At 40.7% G+C, this 19,593-nt stretch overlaps 1 protein-coding gene across 1 annotated transcript in view; it reads right to left on the bottom strand.

Moving 5' to 3' along the window:
* Positions 1-19,593, bottom strand: part of LOC122557712 (spondin-1-like) — a 328,953-nt gene that overhangs the window by 152,316 nt on the left and 157,044 nt on the right. The gene's annotated exons all lie outside the window — the stretch shown is intronic.

Here is a 19,593-nt window from a genome sequence, read left to right as displayed (position 1 = left end):
ATCAATAAGTTGTCAATCTCTGCCTTGAAGACATGTCCCTGCCTCCACTGCGCTCCATGGTAATGAATTCCACAGGTCCACCACTCTTTGTCTCCTCATTTCCGTTCTAAGTTGACCCCCTCTAATTTTAAGGTTGCGCCTACAGGTCCTAGTCTCCCTGCCAAATGGAAATAACTTTCCAGCGTCCACCCTTTCTAAGCCATGCATTATCTTGTAAGTTTCTGTTAGAGCTCCCTTCAACCTTCTAAACTCTAATGAATACAATCCCAGGATCCTCAGCCATTCATCGAACGTTAGGCCTACCATTCCAGGGATCATCCGTGTGAATCTCCATAGGCCACGCTCCAGTGCCATTATGCCCTTTCTGAGGTGTGGGGCCCAAATTGGACACAGTATTTTAAATGGGGCCTAACTAGACCTTTATAAAGTCTCAGAAGCACATCACTGCTTTTATATTCCAACCCTCTTGAAATAAATGACAACATTACATTTGCTTTCTTAACCACAGACTCAACCTGTACATTAACCTTTAGAGAATTGTGGATTAGCACTCCTAGATCCCTTTGTACTATGGCTTTATGAATTTTCTCATCGTTTAGAAAATAGTCCATGCCTGTATTCTTTTTTCCAAAGTGCGAGACCTCACATTTGCTCATGTTGAATTTCATCAGGCATTTCTTGGACCACTCTCCTAAACTGTCTAAATCTTTCTGCAGCCACCCCTCCTCAGAACTACCTGCCTGTCCACCTAACTCCATATCAACGGCAAACTTCGCCAGAATGTCCCCAGTCCTTTCATCCAGATCATTAATATATAAAGTGAACAGCTGCGGCCCCAACACTGAACCATGTGGGACTCCACTTGTCACTAGCTACCATTCCAAAAAAACCTTTTATTCCAACTCTCTGTCTTCTGTCAGACAGCCAATCCTCAATCCATGCCAGTAGCTCACCTCAAAAACCATGGGCCCTCACCTTACTCAGCAGCCTTCCATGAGGCACTTATTAAAGGCCTGTTGGAAGTCTAGATAGATAACATGCGCTAGGCTTTCCTGGTCTAACCTACTTATTACCTCTTCAAAGAATTCTAACAGGTTTGTCAGGCATGGCCTCCCCTTACTAAATCCATGCTGACTTGTTCTAATCTGACCCTGCACTTCCAAGAATTTAGAAATAGAACATAGAACATAAAAAAGTACAGCACGGAACAGGCCCTTTGCCCCACAATGTTGTGCCGAAGTTTAATCCTAATGTAAAATATAATAACTTAACCTATGCACCCCTCAACTCACTGCTATCCATGTGCATGTCTAGCAGTCACTTAAATGTCCCCAATGACTCTGCTTCCACCACCACGGCTGGCAAAGCATTCCATGCATTCATAACTCTCTGCGTAACGATGGATTCTAGAATTTTACCTATAACCGAGGTTAGGCTAATTGGCCTATAATTTTCCATCTTTTGTCTTGATATTTTCTTGAACAAGGGGGTTACAACAATCATTTTCCAATCATCTGGGACTTTCCCTGAGTCAAGTGATTTTTGAAAGATTACAACCAACGTCTCTGCCATTTCCTCAGCCACCTCCCTCAGAACTCTAGGATGTAGCCCATTGGGGCCTGGAGATTTATAAATTTTTAGACCTTTTAGCTTTCCTAGCATTTTCTCTTTAGTAATGGCTACCATACTCAACTCTGTCCCCTGACTCTCCTAATTGTTTGGATATTATTCATGTCTTCCACTGTGAAGACTGATGCAAAGTACTTATTAAGTTATAGAGTCAGAGAGTCATAGAGATGTACAGCATGGAAACAGACCCTTCGGTTCAACCCGTCCAAGCTGACCAGATATCCCAACCCAATCTAGTCCCACCTGCCAGCACCTGGCCCTTATCCCTCCAAACCCTTCCTATTCATATACCCATCCAAATGCTTCTTAAATGTTGCAATTGTACCAGCCTCCATCACATCCTCTGGCAGCTCATTCCATACACACACCACCCTCTGCGTGAAAAAGTTGCCCCTTAGGTCCCTTTTATATCTTTCCCCTCTCACCCTAAACCTATGCCCTCCAGTTCTGGACTCCCCAATCCCAGGGAAAAGACTTTGTCTATTTACCCTATCCATGCCCCTCATAATTTTGTAAACCTCTATAAGGTCGCCCTCAGCCTCCGACGCTCCAAGGAAAACAGCCCCAGCCTGTTCAGCCTCTCCCTATAGCTCAGATCCTTCAACCCTGACAACATCCTTGTAAATCTTTTCTGAACCCTTTCAAGTATCACAACATCTTTCCGATGGGAAGGAGACCAGCATTGCACCCAATATTCCAACAGTGGCCTAACCAATGTCCTGTACAGCTGCAACATGACCTCCCAACTCCTGTACCCAATACTTTGACCAATAAAGGAAAGCATACCAAATGCCTTCTTCACTATCACATCTACCCGCGACTCCATTTTCAAGGAGCTATGAACCTGCACTCCAAGGTCTCTTTGTTCAGCGACATTCTCTAGGACCTAACCATTAAGTGTATAAGTCCTGCTAAGATTTGCTTTCCCAAAATGCAGCACCACGCATTTATCTGAATTAAACTCCATCTGCCAGTTCTCAGCCCATTGGCCCATCTGGTCAAGATCCTGTTGTAATCTGAGGTAACCCTCTTCAATATCCACTACACCTCCAATTTTGGTGTCATCTGCAAACTTACTAACTGTACCTCTTATGCTCGCATCCAAATCATTTATGTAAATGACAAAAAGTAGAGGACCCAGCATCAATCCTTGTGGCACTCCACTGGTCACAGGCCTCCAGTCTGAAAAACTACTCTCCACAACCACCCTCTGCCTTCTACCATTGAGCCAGTTCTGTATCCAAATGGCTAGTTCTCCCTTTATTCCATGAGATCTAACCTTGCTAATCAGTCTCCCATGGGGAACCTTGTCGAATGCCTTACTGAAGTCCATATAGATCACATCTACCACTCTGCCCTCATCAATCTTCTTTGTTGCTTCTTCAAAAAACTCAATCAAGTTTGTGAGACATGATTTCCCACGCACAAAGCCATGTTGACCATCCCTAATCAGTCCTTGCCTTTCCAAATACATGTACATCCTGTCCCTCAGGATTCCCTCCAACAACTTGCCCACCACTGAGGTCAGGCTCACCAGTCTATAGGTCCCTGGCTTGTCTTTACCGCCCTTCTTTAACAGTGGAACCACATTAGCCAACCTCCAGTCTCCTGGCACCTCACCTGTGACTATCGATGATACAAATATCTCAGCAAGAGGTCCAGCAATCACTTCTCTAGCTTCCCACAGAGTTCTCGGATACACCTGATCAGGTCCTGGGGATTTATCCACCTTTAACCCTTTCAAGACATCCAGCATTTCTTCCTCTGTAATCTGGACATTTTGCAAGATGTCACCATCTATTTCCCTACAGTCTATATCTTCCATATCCTTTTCCACAGTAAATACTGATGCAAAATATTCATTTAGTATCTCCCCCATTTTCTGTGGCTCCACACAAAGGCCGCTTTGCTGATCTTTGAGGGGCCCTATTCTCTCCCTAGTTTCTTATTTCTCAGTTCCAATCAAATAACTTCCCTGGATGTATTTCCGGGATTATCCTCCCTCAGCACATCTGTAATGCTATCCCTTATCAAAAATGCCACTCCCCCTCCTCTCTTGCCTCCCTTTCTATCCTTCCTGTAGCATTTGTACGCTGGAACATTAAGCTGCCAGTCCTGCTCATCCCTGAGCCATGTTTCTGTAATTGCTACGATATTCCAGTCCCATGTTCCTAACCATGCCCTGAGTTCATCTGCCTTCCCTGTTCGTCCCCTTGCATTGAAATAAATGCAGTTTAATTTATTAGTCCTACCTTGTCCCTGCCTGCCCTGACTGTTTGATTCACTTCTGTTCTCAACTGTACCAGCCTCAGATCGATCTCTTTCCTCACTATTTCCCTGGGTCCCACACCCCCACTCCCCCTCCCTCACCTTACTAGTTTAAATCCACTCAAGCAGTTCTAGCAAATTTCCCTGCCAGTATATTAGTTCCCTTCCAATTTAGGTGCTATCTGTCCTTCTTGTACAGGTCACTTCTATTCCAAAAGAGATTCCAATGATCCAAAAATGTGAATCCTTCTCCCATACACCAGCTCCTCAGCCATGCATTCATCTGCTCTATCCTCCTATTCCTGCCCTCACTAGCTTGTAGCACTGGGAGTAATCCAATATTACTGCCCTTGAGGACCTCCTTTTTAAATTTCTGCCTTACTCTCTGTAATTTCCCTTCAGAATCTCAACCTTTTCCCTTCCTATATCGTTGGTTCCAATGTGGACAATGACTTTTTGCTGGCCCCTCTCCCCTGTGAGAACATTCTGCACCCTCTCTGAGACATCCTTGATCTTGGCACCAGGGAAACAACACACCATTCTGCTTTTTCTCTGCTGGCCACAGAAACGTCTGTCTGTACTTCGGACTACAGAATCCCCTAACACAATTGATCCCTTGGAAGCCGACGTACTCCTCGTTGCATTAGAGCCAATCTCAATACCAGAAACTTGGCTGTTCGTGCTATGTTCCCCTGATAATCCATCACCCCCTACATTTTCCAAAACAGCATACCTGTTTGAAATGGGTATATCCATAAAAGACTGCTGCCTTAGGTGCCTACCTCTCTTACCCTTCCTGGAGTTAACCTATCTATATGACTGTATCTGACACTTTCCCCCCTTCCTATAACTGCCTCTTCAGCTATTTCCTTATCTCCCATAACTAGCCTTCCTGCATCAATTTGGAGCTGCCCAATGTCTACTTCTGCCTTTCGTTTGTTTCTTATGTATTGAAAGAAACTTTTACTATCATTTCTAATATTACTGGCTAGCTTACCTTCACATTTGATCCTCTCCTTCCTTATTTCTTTCTTTGTTATCCTCTGTTTGTTTTTGTAACCATCCCAATCTTCTGATTTCCCAGTGTTTTTGGCCACTTTATAGGCTCTCTCTTTTCCTTTGATACATTTCCTGATTTCCTTTGTCAGCCATGGCTGTATAACTCCCCCCACGGATAATCTTTCTTTTCTTTGGGATGAACCTCTCTACTGTGTCCTCAATTACACCCAGAAACTTCTGCCATTGTTACTCTACTGTCTTCACCACTAGGCTCTGCTTCCAGTTGATTTTCATCAGTTCCTCTCTCATGCCCCTGTTATTACATTTGTTTAATTGTAACACCGTTACATCCAATTTTGTTTTTGCTCTTTCAAACTGCACACTGAACTCTACCATATTATGATTGCAGCCTCCTAAATGTTCCCTTACTTTAAGATCTTTTATGAAGTCTGGGTAATTCCATAGCACTAAGTCCAGATTGGCCTGCTCCCTTGTGAGCTCCATCACAAGCTGTTCCAAAAAGCCATCCTATAAGCATTCCATGAATTCCCTTTCTTTGGATCCACCGGTAACATTATCCATCCAGTCCATTTGCATATTGAAGTCCCCATGATCACTGTGACCTTGCCTTTCTGACATGCCCTATCTATTTCTTGGTATATCTTGTGCCCCTGGTCCTGACCACTGCTGGGAGGTCTGTACCCTTTATGGTTTTTTTGCCTTTGTGGTTCCTCAACGTCACCCACACAGACTCTACCTCATCTGACCTGATGTCATTCAGTGGCATAGATTTAATTTCATTTTTAACGAACAAGGCAACTCCACCCCATCTCCCTGTCTTTTCGATAAGTTGTAAATCCTTGGATGTTTAACTGCCAGTCCTGAACCCACTGCAACCACGTCTCTGTGATGCCTACCACATCATAATCATTCATAATGATTTGTGCGGTTAATTCATCTATTTTGTTATGAATACTACCAGCATTCAGGTAAAGCACTTTAATGCTAATTTTCTTATCCTCATGATTTCCAAATCCTCATGTCCTCAGCTAATTTGAAAAATGCTCAATCTACCTTACCCTGGAATGGTACATTTTCTCAAAACTTTGAACAACAGATTAAGGAAACTTTTTCATGCCGCCACTATGTTGTGGCTTCATGAGTAGTAACTAACAGGAATCTGCCAATTAATCCAACTTTGCGTATGAATTTCAGTGCTTATATAATGTCAAATATATGGGCCAGATGTTCCAACAATTGGCTGCTTGAATCAAACAAAATGTTCCTTCAGTTGTTCAAATATGCATCATACAAATCATACTCAACTATTTAGTGTCTGCAAATCCCCAAAAATGTATGCTCTTTAGTGTGTTCTTGCATTTAATCAGCAGTTTCTGAATAATCCTGAATACGCTAATCATCAATTTAAGACAATCAATTGAGTTAATAACATGGTCCTTTTACACTTGCACAAAATGAAACACATACATGCATACATAGCCAGACACTTGTTCTCTGGAAGCAAAAGGAATATGTTCCAATCTTGTGTTTTCTTTTTCTCCTTGTTGAGCCGATAACTTCTCACTTTGTTTTTCATGACAATGTCTCAGCCAATCAGAGTCAACTTGCCAAGCAATCAGCACATTTCTCTCCTGTAGTATAAATGTTGTGATCCTTTGCAATTTTGTATTCTTGCACTCATCCAAGCTTTAGCAACTTGTCTTGCTTTTCAGTGAGGTTTAAGACTTAAGACAATTAACAGAAGTAGCAATGATAACATGAAAATAATCTTTTTCAAACAGTGAGTCACTGGAATCCAGAGTTTACTGCTGAGTCTGGAGTAGAGTCAGGTTCAGTTGCCACTTTCAAAAGGAAAAGGAATAATGTGTCAGGAGATGATGTGGGCTGAGTGGAGGGGCAGGAAACCATAAACTCCGTAAGATATAGGAGTAGAATAAGGCCATTCAGCCCATAACATCTGACCATGGCTGACATGTTTGTGAACTCCATTCTCCTGCCTAATCCCCATAACCTTTGATCTCTTTACTCACCATGAGCTTATATATTTCGATCTTAAATACAATCAATGACTTGGCCTTCACAGCCTTCAGCAACAATGAGTTCCACAGATTCCCCACTCTGGCTGAAGAAATTCTCTCTCACATCAGTTCTGAAGGGTCATCCCTTCACTCTAAGGCTGTGCCCTTGAGCTCTGTTTTTTCCTAATAATGGAAACATCTTCTCCATTTCCACTCTATCCAGTCCTCTCTGCATTCTGTAAGTTTCAGTGAGATTGTCCCTCATCCTTCTAAACTCTATTGACTACATACTCAGAGTCCTCAACCACTCCTCATATGACAAGCTTTTCATCCCTGGGATCATCCTTGTAAATTTCTTCTGGACCACCTTCAAGGCCAACACATCCTTCCTTAGACGCAGGGCCCAATACTTCTTACAATATTCCAAATACAGTCTGATTAGAGCCTCATATATCCTCAGTAGTTCATCCCCACTCTTATATTCTAGCCATCTCAAAATGAATGTTATTGTTATATTTGCCTTCCCAACTCTCCATTGAACCTGCAAGTTAACTTTAAGAGAATCTTAAAATTGGATACCCAAGTCCTCTAGTGCTTCAGATTTCTGAAGGCTTTCCCAATTTAAAAAATAGTCTAGGTCTTTGTTCTACCTACTAAAGTGCATAACTTCCACACTGTAAGTAATCTAATCTAATCCAATCTAATCCAATCTAATCTAATCTAATCTAATCTAATCTAATCTAATCTAATCTAATCTAATCTAATCTAATCTAATCTAATCCACTTCCCCACATTCCATTCCATCTGCCACTTCTTTACCCACATGCCTAGCCTGCCCAAGTTCTTCTGCAGGTTCCTCACTTCCTCATCATTACCTATCCCTCCATCTATCTTTGTGTCATCTACAAATATTTCTCTCAGTTCCTTCATCCAGATTGTTAATGTACTGACTTCTGTGGAACTCCACTAATCACTGACTACCATCCCAAAAAGGTCTTTAAAGGACACAGTTCAGGGCACCACAGAGATTTAACCCACATGTGGGATTTTTTGACAGTTAGGTTAATAGATCTTTATCCTGTCTCTCATGGGGTTCATGCCCCTACAACCAATGACCTCCGACCCCTGCCATGGCCCTTCAAAACCACATGTGAGGCTATGCTCCCAACCATCCACCCCTGTGGCTATTCATGATACTCATTCCAGACTGTACACTTTCAAAAATTGATTCATGAGATGTGGGCATTGCTAGCTGGTCCAACATTTATTGCCCATCCTTTCTTGCTCTTGAAAAGTTGTTTGTGAGGTGTTTTCTTGAACTGCTGCAGTCCATTTAGTGCAGGTGCACCCACAGCACTGTCAGGGCAGGTGATTCAGGATCTTTTGAACAGGTTCTTGACTTTGAGGTTCTGGATATTTTTAAAAGATGAGGACCAGCAAGCTAATAAGCATTTCTTAAATATTTACAGAAACGTTCTCCATTTGAACCTGCATCCATCAGGTCCAAGTTCAAAGTTCCATGTACAGCTATTAACATAACAGCTATGACCTCGTTATCCTATGTTAGTGTATCCACACTTTGAGACTGGAATGAGAAGTCTGCTAAAAAGGCATTGTATCTTTGATTTTACTAATAGTGGAACAGAGCACGCAAGCATAGAATTTAAGCTAAACCTTCAGAAGACACTGGTTAGGCCTGAACTGGAGAGTTGCATCCAATTCTGCACAAAGCACTATGGGGAGGCGGGGGGTGGTGTTTTTAGACCTGTGCAATGGTGTGAAGGAAATTTATAGACTGGTTTCATGGAAAGGGCACTTTAGATCTGTGAAGAGACCTGATGCTCACTTTAAAGCAGAAACGTGAAAAGGAAATTTGAGAGAGGTGTTCAAATCTATGAAAGGTTCTGATAAGCGGAAATAAAGAGAAACTGTTTCAGTGACAGGTGAGTCAATATATAGAGATGTAGATTTATGATAGTTGATAAAAGAACTAGAGGTGAGAATGAGTAGAACATTTTTGACACAATAAGTTGTTACGAAAGACTGGTGGAAGCAAATTCAACTGTAACTTTCAAAAGGGATCTTATAAATATTTGAAAGGAAACAATTGCAAGGCTCTGGGGCAAAAGAGATAAGAAAAGATTACAGACAGTAAGAAATTATTTTTATGTCAGGTAAGCTGGTCCACTGATATAGCATAACATACCATATTCATTATTTTGACTACTGTGGGGAGATAAATTGCACTGACTGATGATAAGATCTGTAAAATATGTTCACCTTACTGTAAAATACACAAAAAGCCTCAACTCACCAAATACCTTCTGGGTCTACTATTGGGGTGATTAAAGAGGAACAAAGGGTTATCATTGATCAGAAATTGAACAGTACCACTAACTAATGTAAACAAAGCAGGTCAGAGAATAGGAATTCTGAGGAGAGTAGCTCACCTTCCAACTTCTCCAAAGTTCTGTCCACCATGTACAAGGCACAGCTCAGCAGCCTGATTGAATACTCTCTAACTGTCTGGATAAATACTCTGACAAAACTCAAAATGATCAGTACTATCAAAACAGCCGGTTTGATCAGCATCCATTTAACCATACACCATTTTAAATATTCACTCCAGCACACAGCAGCAGTGGGTATCATCTGCAGAGTACTCTGCTATATATTAAGTCTCTCCTCACGACCCCCACCACACTCCTGACAAACCACTAAGTAAGACTTTATCAACTTTCCAGCCCAGTCAACCTAGAAAGCCCAGGGCAGCAGATACGACTCAACATTTCAAATTTCCCTTAAGTCACATGCCATCCTCATTTGGAATTGTATCACTATTCCTTCATTGGTACTAGATCAAAATCCAGAACCTCTCTGCCTGAAGGCATTGTGGGTGTGCCTACACCACATGGAATGCACATAGTTGGCACACCATCATCTTCTCAACATCATTTAGGAATGGCCAATAAATGCTGGTCTGACCAGTGATGCTCACATCTCAAAAATAAAGAGAAACAAGAATGATGTGATCACTCAGCCATGATTGTTAGTCAGCATGGAGCAGTAGATATGGAACATAAGAGTCATCTCCCACACTTGGACCACTTAGAAGTAACAGAGATAATTGGTCCTCAGAATTAATATAGAAAATCTTAAATTTTGATCCCTTCGTTCTCAAAAGACCGGATATGCTGAAGGGCAAAGGGTGTCGGGGAGGTCAACCAGAATTTTAGAATTGAAACTGAGCCATGTAATTGGAAGAATATCAATATGGAGTAAAAACTGGTAAATGGAATAGATACAGTTCTACTTGGTTACTGGAACAAATTTGAGGTGTTAAATAGGCTTCTGTTGTACCTAAGAATTTGTAAAATGCTAAAGGTGGAGGTCCCTGATAATGGTGATAATGAGAAAGTAACAGTGGATAACTGAATTGAAGAAAACACGCATCATTACAATAGTAATGGCTGGATTTATACTTAATTTAATTCTAAGATATTAAGAAATAGGAACAGAGTATGATTTTTAACTCGTCAAGCTTGTTTCACCATTCAATAAGATCACGGCTAATCTGAATCTGACCTTATCTTCACTTTCTTGCTTATCATCCAACTCTATTGTCAATCAAATATCAGTCTAACTCAGCCTTGAATATATTCAAAGACCAAGCCTTCGCTATACCTTGTGGAAGTGAATTCTAAAGACTAATGCCGATATGGGAATAAATCTAGAGATTGCAAACAATATATAACTATAAAATGACGGTAGAAAAACAATGTCCATTTATTTACGATTACAAAATCTGTTAAATAGAATGAAAACTGATCAATAATGTGCCTTTTGAAGTGGTTTTCTAGAATTCCATTCAAGGGTTAAAACTCCGCAGTGCATTTTTCCTGTTACAATTTGTGTTTGACAGCTAAAGTTATCAAATTGTGAAATGATATTGTGCAATTTCATTCACTTTGGGGGATGGCAATAACCTAATGGCACTATGGCCAGACTATTAATCCAGAGACCCAGGTTCCAGGTTCCCAGAAATCAGATCTGGGTTCAAATCCTTGGCAGGTAGTAGAATTTGAAATCAATAAAAATCTGGAATTAAGAGTCTAATGATGACCATGAATCCATTGTCAATGGTTGGAAAAACCCATCTGGTATACTAATATCCTTTAGGGAGAAAAACTGCCATCCTTGCCTGGTCTGGCTTACAAGTGACTCCAGACCCACAGCAACGTGGTTGATCTTAACTATCCTCTGGGATGGGCAATAAACACTAGCTTAGCTAGCAATGCCATCATCCTGTGAATGAATGCATAGAAACAAAAATGCAGTGCACATAGGGCAGGATCAAGCACTCAGTTTAACTACATGCTATCCGTAATGCCATGTATAGACATTTTACACAGTCCAAATGGGGGGCATTGTTTTGTGTGTGTGTGTGTGCACCACATGTGAGAGTATGTGAGATGTGTATGTGTGAAATGTGTATGTGAGAGTATGTGTGAGTGTGTGAGTGTGTGTGTGTCTGTGTGTGCGCCACGTGTGAGAGTGTGTGAGATGTGTATGTGTGTGTGTATGTGTGCATGTGAAGGCACTAGCCCATTTATAGCATAAAGGGAATCCATGGTTGGTAACTTTGGAGTTATCTGTCATCATGGTAGAGAGTACATGGTATCCACTTCTAGTTCTGCCATTGGGAACTGTATTCTATGGTTTAAGTAATGCAAAGACATAGTGCGGAATTCTCCTGCATTTCAATGAAATAGCATAATAGTTACATTTATGTGCACCTCAAAAGGTAGCTTTGTTGAATATCTCATCCAAAACCAACCATAATCTTCTGGCACATATTGCATATTGAAGTCACAACTTTCCGATCAGAGATAGAAATGCTCTCTGATGAACCAGGGTTAAGTACTGGTACCCTGCTCGCAGGAGAGTATAGCTGCAATGGCCGAGTGGTTAAGGCGTTGGACTCGAAATCCAATGGGGTTTCCTGCGCAGGTTCTGACCCCACTCGCAGTGGGCTCCTAATCTTGGGCGGCACCATGGCTCAGTGGTTACCACTGCTGCCTCACAGCACCAAGGTCCCAGGTTCGATTCCAGCCTTGGACGACTGTCTGTTTGGAGTTTGCACATTCTCCCCGTGTCTGCGTGGGTTTTCTCCGGGTGCTCCGGTTTCCTCCCACAGTCCAAAGATGTGCAGGTCAGGTGAATTGGCCATGCCAAATTGCCCATAGTGTTAGGTGCATTAGTCAGAGGGGGGTGGGTTACTCTTCGGAGGGTCAGTGTGGACTTGTTGAGCCGACGGGCCTGTTTCCACACTGTAGGGAATCTAATCTAATCTAATCATGAGTTTGACCCACTTGTGCTGAAATGATGCTCTGAGCATTTCTTATGGGAAACAGAATTTAGTTGGTAATTCAGTGCAGACAGAAATACGAAACAAAAAGCGCCTACATTGCATCAATCCTATGTTGGCCACAATGCATAGAATTTAGGTTAAATTGTTGTACCAATGTGAGGCTGTAACCTTATACACATAGAATTCACTTCTTCCTCTCTATTCAGCTGACACCAATAATTTATATTTGCATAAAAGCTTTAACGTAAAAGAACACCCCAAGATACTTCACAGATGCATTCTTAAACAAGATTCATGTGACATAAGAAAACATAAGTGCAACTGACCAAAGGCTTTATTAATAAGGGAAATTTAAGAATCCTCTTTAAGAAAGGCAGAGAACAATGAAAACAGTGAAAGTTTTGGTTATCATTTATTCCTCAATCAAGATCACAGACAGATAATTGGTCATTTATCACATACTGTGAGAGTTCGCTGGACTGAAGTTTGCTGCCTATTTTTTACATTACACTATGACATAACCACAGAATCATTATAGTACATTAGGTGGCCATTTGGCCTGTCATATACATGCTGTCTCTGAGGGAAAAATTCACTCCTGCTGCTTCCCTACTGCTTCAAAACTATTTGATTGACAGACATCAAAAATAGGATATGTAAGTGTTATACAAATGTGATTCTATCTTGACATCTCTATTTTATCTCCAAGTTTTCTCTCCATTATAGTCCTTATTTTTATGTGAGGAGCATTGTATAAAAACAGCTTGTTACGTCTAATACCATGGAATGTAAACCTTCAAGGGTGAATTATTTAGTAAAAACCCTGATATGTGGTTTCTGCATAAAAATCTAAAGATATAAACACTAGATTCCTTATGTTAGTCACTTGCATACGATAGTCAATTGCTTCCTCCCTAAAAGCGTGTATTACGGCAAATTCTATTGATTTGCCTCTCAGAGAGCCTGTGTTGGCCTAACTGAAATCTTTAAGATGATTAAGCTATTTCCTCTGGTAGGGAAATGCAGAACGCTGGGGGGAGGTGTAATCTTAAAATTAGGTCATCCAGGGGTGATGTCAGAAAGCAGTTCTTTACACACAGGATAAGTGGAAGTCTGGAACTTCTCTCAAAGCTGTGAGTTGACAATTTCAAAACTAAAATGGATAGTTTTTTTTGTTGGGTAAGGATTTTGAAGATTATAGAATTAAAGTGAGTTAAGATCGAGTTCAGTCCTGATCGAATTGAATGTGGGCTCAAGGGATTGACTGACCTCCTCTGTTCCTTGTTTACATTGAGACGGCATTACGTTGAATATTAGTCAACTGCTTCAGAAATATCATATCTTTGGTAACTAGCAGTAACTTCCACTTATTCAAAGATAAGAAGGCAGTGCTATTTTACATTAGACAGTTCCACATTACAGGGTAGAAGGGTTTAAAAAATCTATTCGCTGAGGGCAAAAATAAACTTCAGGGATGAAAAAAGCAGAGCAAACAAGGGAATAGAGAGGAGCTGCCTTGACTGCTGCTCTCCAAGAGATCATAAATTTCTGTATTATCTGTGCTCAATGCCTATTGATAAGTTTCGGGTATTCTAGCCTTCAATGCTCATGAAAGCCTTGCGGCAGCCATGCATTCTTCTGACAGGGAGCAATAACGGCAATCATTCCCACTGGCTTTTGTAAACACAGGACTGCGTGCTGAGAAACGGTGTCTGCGATGTGATGGATGGAAGTCGGATAGCAAATTCCATCACTGACATGAAGACCTAATATCAGTGATGGATGGCCATGTAGGTGGCAGGTACTGGGAGAAGCTGATATGCTAAAATGAAAAGGGGAATAAAGTCAAGTTCTGCAGGTGTGGGGTCAGCATTTTGGTTTCGTTCTGCTTTTACTCTTGAATCAGGAGCTTGTTTTTGTGGCTCTCTCACTCCCCCACTTTAATCTGTCCAACCATGGAAATCAACTGATCCAAGCATTAGTTGCACTATCCACAAACATTTGATTCCTCAACAATGCAGAACAAATGTCTCAGGTGGCAGTGTGTAATATCATGCCACTAATGTTGTTCCCATCTGTTCACATGAGCAAAACCAACATAGTATACAAAATCCCATGCAAGGACTGCACAAAACACTACATAGGACAAACAGAAAGACAGCTAACGATCCGCATTCATGAACACCAACTAGCCACGAAACGACACGACCAGCTATCCTTAGTAGCCACACACGCAGATGACAAGCAACATGAGTTTGACTGGGACAACACTACTATTATAGGACAAGCCAAACAGAGAACAGCCAGGGAATTCCTAGAGGCATGGCACTCATCCACAGATTCAATCAATAAGCACATCGACCTGGACCCAATATACCGGCCACTGCAACGGACAGCTGGAACTGACAACCGGAAGCAGCAGATTCAAACCACTATAAATGCCGGAGAAAAGATCACAGAAGCACTTCACAGGAGGCTCCCAAGCACTGAGGATGTCACCTAGACAGGGGACAAAACGTCTGCAACACAAATTCCCAGCTCGGCGAACAGAACCACAACAATGAGCACCCGAGCTACAAGTCTTCGCACAAACTTAGAACATCTGTTCATTGTCCAACAATGCCTCTGCTTTAAACAACCAGTTACGCTGTCCGACAGGATAAATGTAACAAATTCGATGTGCAAAAGAATGGAATAAATGAAACATATATTTCCATGTTGCCATTAATAGTGTCTCAAAAGGGTTTGCAGTAAAAGAAATAGTTCTTCAAAGTGCAGCCACTTGTAATGTTAGATTAATTGGAGCTGGTTCTTGTTTTGTTACAGAGAAAGGAATTGACTGGTGAGTCTCTGGTCAGCCTCTTTTCTATTCTTAAATTATAACTTAGTATACAAGTTGGTGATAAAGTTAATAAAATATATGAAAGGCAACTTAAGTACATGAATATAATCAAATAATTAAAATTAATTTGGATGGCACTTCAGGAGATGTGTTAATGCTGCAGAATATGGGAGCTCTTGGATACCATTATAATTAAGGTCATAGAGAACAGGGGAAAAGGAGGATCAGTGCGTCACTTCTGGAATGGAAGGGTAAGAATCCATTTGACGTAGTCCACATAGGTACTATCGATATACACAGAACCAGGAAAAGGTTCTGCTGGGAGGTTATGAGTAGCTCAGTGCAAATTTAAAAACATGAAAATCCCTGAACTATGTGCAAATTATGATGTGGAGGTGCTGGTGTTGAACTGGGGTGGACAAAGTTAAAAATCACACAACACCAGGTTATAGTCCAACTGGTTTATTTGGAAGCACTAGCTTTTGCAGCACTGCTCCTTCATCAAGCTACCTGATAAAGGAGCAGTGCACCGAAAGTTCGTCCTTCCAAACAAACCTGTTGGACTATAACCTGGTGTTGTGTGATTTTTAACCATGCACAAATTAGTATAGAGTAAATAAGATTAGTGAGGTAAATGTGTGGATCAAAGATTGGTGTGGAGAAATAAGGTTCAATTTCATGGGCCAGTAGCAAAGAGAGAGTTGTTCAATTGAGGAAGCTTTATTTGTAACATACTGGGATTAGTGTCCTGATTAATATAATTAGAATTGTAGATAATGCTTTAAGTTAATTAGTAGGGGTGAGTTCAATTGAAGAAAGGTTTAAAAAATCAAAAAGAAACCAGATAGCAGAAGTGCAGGATACTGAAAAGGCAACGATAAATCAAATAGTGAGGGGAAGTAATAGAAAATATATGCAGAAGAGTGCAGCAGAAATTAGAATAATGAATCTCAACTGTTGTTGCTTGGAAAGAATAAACTGAAGGATCGAAAAAGACATTACTGAGTCATGAATTGGAGGAACTTTGCTGATATTCAAGCTCAGAGTCCTTCACACTCAGAGCAATCACTTTATCAGTGGATGAGTAGTGGCAGACATTTAGGCAGATATTTCATAATGCTCAGCAAAAGTTTATTCCAGTCAAAAAAGAAGGATTTGGTGAGAAGGGTAAACCACCCCTAGTTGACAAAGGCAATCAAAGAGAGGACTACATCAAAAGCTCAGGCAGACAAAGTAGGCAAAGGACTTTTTAAAAGAATCAACAGTGTATAAATAAAAAGCTAACTAAAAGGTAGAAAATTGATTAAGAAATTTATTGATTAATTGGCAAGAAATATAAAAACAAGCCTATTCGGTATTAGGGTCATGTTAATAAAGAGAGTAACTGAAGTAAAGGTAGGACCTTCAGAAGATGCAACTAGGAGATGCTACCGGGGAACAGGAAAATGGATAGGATAATTAATCCAACACTTTGCATTTGTCTTCATATGTACATTCCAAATATAACAGATAAACAAGGTGTTAATGGAGGAAAAGTCTTGAAACAGTCACTATCATGAAGGCCAAATTACTTGACAAACTGTTGGACTAAAGACAAATTACAGAGTTTTCAAAGCAAAATAAAGGAATTGATATTGCACATTTAATTGAATAAAAAGGATCTGATGGTCTTTATGGAGACCTGGTTTCAGGATGACAAGGATTGGGCCTTGAATATTGGGGGATATGTGACATCCAAGAAAAAAAAGGAACTAGGTAAAGGTGGGGATGTAGAGTGTCTACCTGTGGGCTACAAAGTAAGGAAACTATCAAACTTAAGGGGGAAAAAGCTTATAATTGCAGAAGAAAAATGTGTGGCAGATCAGATGATCGGTCAGAATATAAAGAGTGGCAGAAAATATCTAAAAGGCTAAGCAGGAAGAAGACTAGGAGAATGATAGGAAGCTAACTCTGCTTTGTCTCCACAGATGCTATCAGACTAGATTAGACTAGATTCCCTACCGTATGGAAACAGGTCCTTCAGCTCAACAAGTCCACACCGACCCTCTGAAGGGTAACTCACCCAGACCCATTTTCCTACCCTATATTTACCCCTGACTAATGCACCTAACACTATGGGCAATTTAACATGGCCAATTCATTTAGCCTGCACATGAATTGGCCATGTTAAATTGTGGGAGGAAACTGGAGCACCTGGAGGAAACCCACGCAGGCGGGAATCAAAGCGAGGTCCCTGGCGCTGTGAGGCAGCAGTGCTAACCACTGAGCCACTGTACTGAGTTTTTCCAGCAATTTCTGATTATCTGATTTCCAGCATCTATAGTTCTTTGGCTTTTTGATGTGAGGAAGCTGGTTGGTAATTTTAAAGTGGACCACAAGAGTTTCTGCAGATACTTAAAAAGGATAATAGTAAGTAAAGGTCTGTTGGCTTCTGGAGAGTGAGAATGGATAATAAGGAAATGGTAGGTGAAATGGACCAATATCCTGCTTCCAACTTAATAATAGAGGATACAAAAAGCATTATGGGACTAGCTGTAAATCAAGAGGTCCAAGAGAGAAGGGAACTCAAGGAAATTACAATTATGGATAATGTTATACTAAGCAAAATGATCAAGCTGTAAGTTGACAAGTCTCTAGGTCCACATTGACTTTGCCCTACGGTCTTAAAAGTTGTTGCTGTTGAGCTAGTAGATGCATTGGTATAAATTTTCCAAATATTCCTAGGATTCAAGAAAGTAACAAATATTCCAATGGATTGCAAAAGTAACAAATACAACCCCATTATTTAACAGGAGGAGGAAAACTGAAAAATTATAGGCCAGTTACCTTAATGTCTGTCATGGGGAAGTTATTAGAATTAGTTATTAAAATAATTATAGCTGCACACTTAAACTCAAGTTAATCAGAAAGAGTCAGCATGATTTAGATTAGATTCCCTACAGTGTGGAAACAGGCCCTTCAGCCCAACCAATCCACACCGATCCTCCGAAGAGTAAGCCACCCAGACCGATTTCCTTCTGACTAATGCACCTAACACAATGGGCAATTTAACATGACCAATTCACCTGACCTGCACATCTGTGGACTGTGGGAGGAAACCGGAGCACCCAGAGGAAACCCAAGTAGACACGGGGAGAATGTGAAAACTCCACACAGACAGTCGCCCGAGGCTGGAATCAAACCAGGACCCTGGTGCTGTGAGGCAGCAATGCTAACCACTGAGCCACCATGCTGCCCATTTAGTCAGAGGGAAACAATATTTGACCGAGTTCTTTGAAGGAGTATCATGTGCTGTAGACACATCATACTTGGATTTCCAGAAGGCATTTGATAAGGTGCTACATCAAAGATTATTGTGGGAAAATAAAAGCTCATGATTTAGTGAGTAACATCTTAGCCTGGATAGATGAGTGGCTGCCTGGCAGAAAACAGAGCATTTGCATTAATGGGTGCCAAATCTGATTGATAGGATGTGATGAATAGAGTCTTGCAAGGGTCTTTGCTGGGACCTCAACGTTTCACAAATGACTTTGATAAGGGAAGCCTTGGTAACTACCTTTGCAGACAACAGCAAGATATGTAGGCAAGTATATTGTGAAGAAGACATAAGGAAGTTGTAGATAGATATAGTTGTACATAGATATAGTTGTACAGTGAATGTGCAAAAATATGGGAACTGCAATGTGAGGTTGTTCACTTTGACAGGAAAAATTAAAAACACTTACTTAAACAGAGAATGACTGCAGAATTCCAAGGTACAGATTGATGTGGCTTTCCTGATGCATGAATTACAAGAATTAGTATGCACGTGCAGTATGCAATCAAGAACACTAATGGGATGCTATGCTTTATTACAAGAGAAATTGAACATAAAGGTAAGGAAGTTATGCTTCAGTTATACCACATCTCAAATACTGTGTGCACCTTTGATCACTTTATTTGAGGAAGGATTATAAAGTCATTAGAGGAGGTTTACACAGCTGATCAAGAATGGTTTTATTATGTTTATAACTGGGTTTGTTTCCACCAAGGCTTAGTGGAGTGAGGTTTGACTTGATTGAAGTGTATAAAATCTTGAATGGTCTCAACAAGATAATGCTGGAAAGGATGTGTGCAGCAGAATCCAGAACTAGAGGATACCATTTAAAAATCGAGAGTTGCCCTTTCAGGGCAGAGATAAATCTTGTTTTCTAAGTGTTGTATGAGAATGAAACATGAACAGATCAGCAATGATATATTAAAGTGAAGTAGTCTCAAGAGGCAAAATGGTGTACTTTTTTTTCTATGTTTCTATATATATTGCACAGCAATTTCACACAGATGTGATAAAGATCAGGTAAATTATTCATTGAATTACATTGCAAAAGGGATAAATATTGACCAAGACAGCAGGGAGAACTTCTTAAAATAGTTTTAGTAGGATGTTTTAGGTGAGATAGCAACTT

The sequence above is a fragment of the Chiloscyllium plagiosum genome, unplaced genomic scaffold (assembly GCF_037043375.1).
Source record: "Chiloscyllium plagiosum isolate Xiang-an unplaced genomic scaffold, Cpla_swu_hap1 HiC_scaffold_18, whole genome shotgun sequence".
Classification (NCBI taxonomy): Eukaryota; Metazoa; Chordata; class Chondrichthyes; order Orectolobiformes; family Hemiscylliidae; genus Chiloscyllium; species Chiloscyllium plagiosum.
The sequence above is the reverse complement of the archived record's forward strand: the minus strand, read 5'-3'. Positions and strand labels throughout refer to the sequence as shown.